Source organism: Protobothrops mucrosquamatus, unplaced genomic scaffold, assembly GCF_001527695.2.
Source record: "Protobothrops mucrosquamatus isolate PMUCROS unplaced genomic scaffold, P.Mucros_1.0 scaffold10890, whole genome shotgun sequence".
Taxonomy (NCBI): Eukaryota; Metazoa; Chordata; class Lepidosauria; order Squamata; family Viperidae; genus Protobothrops; species Protobothrops mucrosquamatus.
Window position 1 is genome coordinate 2122 of NW_015396674.1, and position 3355 is coordinate 5476.

Below are 3355 nucleotides of genomic sequence, written 5' to 3' on the forward strand. Positions count from 1 at the left end.
CCCTCCCAAAGCAACAGTATTACAAAGTTAAAACTCCCATCCTCAAAGGTATGCACTCAACTATGTTTCCCAACAGAATAAATTGGCGGGCTTTCTAACATTAGGCTCAACCCCCTCAACTGAGGGAACAGATATGACCTTGGTTCCCATGGGACAGAGAATTGTTAAGGCTAGCATAAAACATCCCATTCCTCCTCCCCCAATCCTGAAAATGGCAACTGAAAATGAACAAGATGGCTTCAGACAGGTTTGTTACAGGTTTGAAAATTGGTTTTTCACATAGATAGGTCTCATTTTTTTTTCTTGCAGTTCATCCAGCTTTACCCTTCTATACAATAAACTCTCCAGTGAAAGTGGGGCTGCAGGTGTTGTAAACAGCCTCATTGATACATATTTTCATTTACATTAAATGTAGACTTTTTCTTAGCCCTTATTGCACCACAGAAAAGTAAAATATGGTCTAATTCTTGGGCAGTCTTTTGCACATGCGTTTCAAGTGCTTCTTATCATTCTGGCTCCTTTTTGTGAGAGAAGAACACTTCATTCTGAAACTTTCTTCATGCTTTAATTATTATCTATGTGATTAATCTCTCACATCCTGAGAAGCCTTTGACTGAAAAAAGTTCCCTGCTTCTTCATTCATACTGGTTTACTAAGCTGTTTTGCACCGTGGATTGAAAAGTTAGATTATTTTTTTACTATACTCACTCCAGAGGAAATTACCATTCTAATTTCTGTTATAGAGGAAGAAAAATTTCAGAAATTTAGTCTTGAAGAGATACATCAGGGAGATGCAGCTCCTTCCGCTTCTTGAGGAAGCAATACCTATTAAATATCTGCCTGATCACATCCCTCCTAGAGAAATCATTTCCCTGCTTAATACTGGGATACATTCTCAGAAGAGTCCCTTGTCCAAACTGAATAGACTGAGCTGGAGATTGCAAATCCAGTGGGGTTTTTGTACCATTAAGTATAAGTTAGAGCAGACATGTCAAACTTGCAACGTCACCTGACGTCATGTGACGTATCGGGACCGTTTTCCCATTACCGGCAATGGGGTGGGCGAGGCTTCCACGTGATGCGTCCGGCCCGTGGGCCGGCAGTTTAACACCCCTAAGTTAGAGGATCTGATGTTGCACTGTCACCAGATGTTAAATTTTTGAACATTCTTGTCATTTAGACATCTCCCATTTCAACATCTTACAATTCATTATATAATTTCTACTGACAGTTATACAAAGTTTAACGGCAAACCAATTGCTACTAAAACGGCTCTATTCATAAAATATCTTCTTTAGTATCACACTTACTTTGGTCATTTATATTTAGCTATAACTTCTACAAGTCTTTCCTGAATTAAGCCTTTCCCATAGCATGTGTGGAATGATATTTTGCTAAATAAGCCCTATGCTTGCTCTCAAAAATTAAAATTAAAATTTTATTGGGGATTTGTGCTTTATTATGATCCAATCCAAAAGGGGATAAACATGAAGAAAAAAATATGTTCCCTTATTTATCTGAAATGGCATTGGTGACCTTCAAATGACAGTAGCTACAAAAATCCACGGTTCATAATTAAAACATCACATGCCTAGCATTTGGTTTTCATTAGTAAATTCATCTCTCTTGGGCTTCACATTGTGAAGGTAAGACTGAAAAAACCCCTTTCCTAATTCAGTAAATGTAATTAGGAAATGCATATATTTCAAAAGCTAAACCGAACATTTAAACATTAAACATGTATATGGAACATGAAACAGATTCTCACCCAAATGTACCCGTATATGGAAGATTCGGTCATTAGTTCTCTTGAACGTTTCCCATATTTCACAGATTTGTATGGCTTCTACACCTTGTGGGTCCTTTTATGAGAGTTAAAATTACTGTTTGTCATAAAACCTTTTCCACACACCATACACTTATAAGGCTTCTCTCCTGTATGGATCCTTTTATGGATATTAAGATAACTGTTCATAGAAAAACTCTTTCCACATTCCATGCATTTAAAAGGCTTCTCCCCGGCATGTATCCTACTATGGTAAATAAGTTGGCAGTTCTTAGTAAAGCTTCTTCCACACTCCATGCATTTATGTGGCTTTTCCCGTGTGGATCTTTTTATGGAAAATAAGGTCACCGCTCTTAGGGAAGCTCTTTCCACAATCAATGCATTTATAGGGCTTCTCTCCTGTGTGGATCCTTTTATGAACAGTAAGAGACGAATTTTCACAGAAGCTCTTTCCACACTTTGTGCACTTATATGGCTTCACCCCTGTATGGATCCAGTAATGGGAAGTAAGAGAAGTACTAAAAGTGAAGCTCTTTCCACACTCCATGCATTTATAGGGCTTCTCCCCTGTGTGGATCCTTTTATGGGAAGTAAGACTACTGTTCTGAGTAAAGCTCTTCCCACACTCCATGCATTTATAGGGCTTCTCTCCTGTATGGATCCAGTAATGTGAAGTAAGAGAAGTACTAGAAGTGAAGCTCTTTCCACACTCCATGCATTTATACAGCTTCTCTCCTGCATGGATCCATTTATGTGTCCTAAGACGACTTCTAAAAATAAAGCTCTTTCCACACTCCATGCATTTATAAGGCATTTCCCTTGTGTGGATCCTTTTATGGGAAGTAAGACTGTTTCTGTGAGTAAAGCTCTTCCCACACTCCATGCATTTATAGGACTTCTCTCCTGTATGGATCCAGTAGTGCGAAGTAAGAGAAGTACTAGAAGTGAAGCTCTTTCCACACTCCATGCATTTATACGGCTTCTCCCCGGTGTGGGTCCTTTTATGGATGTTAAGATAACTGTTCATAGAAAAACTCTTTCCACATTCCATGCATTTGTAAGGCTTCTCCCCCGTGTGGATCCTTGTATGTGACCTAAGATGAAGCCCCAGCCCTGAAGACATTGCCTTTGAAACTACTATTGTCTTATGCCTGGACTTTTCCTTTTTGTGCCCTGAGAATTACCCTTGTCTTATTCCTGGACTTTTGCCTTGCAGACTTGCCAGGTAACCTATGGGCTGTTGTTGTTGGGACTGAGGGTGGAGCCTTACTGATTGGTGGAGGGCCATTTGTTGAACCATTCCCAAGAGAAATAAAGAACTTCTAGAGCAGACATGTCAAACTCGTGACGTCACGTGACGTTGTGCAACATATCAGGATGGTTTTGCCATTGCCGGCAATGGGATGGGCGTCGTCCAGCCCGCGGGCCTGCAGTTTTGACACCCCTGGTCTAGAGGTTTCCATAACCGTGACCATCTGGGTCATAACAGTAATAACACTATTACTACTAATAATAATAATAGTTGGAAGGGACCTTGTAGGCCTTCTAGTCCAGCCCCCTGCTCTGGCA

At 40.1% G+C, this 3355-nt stretch overlaps 1 pseudogene; it reads right to left on the minus strand.

Moving 5' to 3' along the window:
• Positions 1-1846: 1846 nt before the first annotated feature.
• LOC107301237 lies at positions 1847-2909 on the minus strand (annotated as a pseudogene).
• Between the last annotated feature and the right edge of the window lie 446 nt (positions 2910-3355).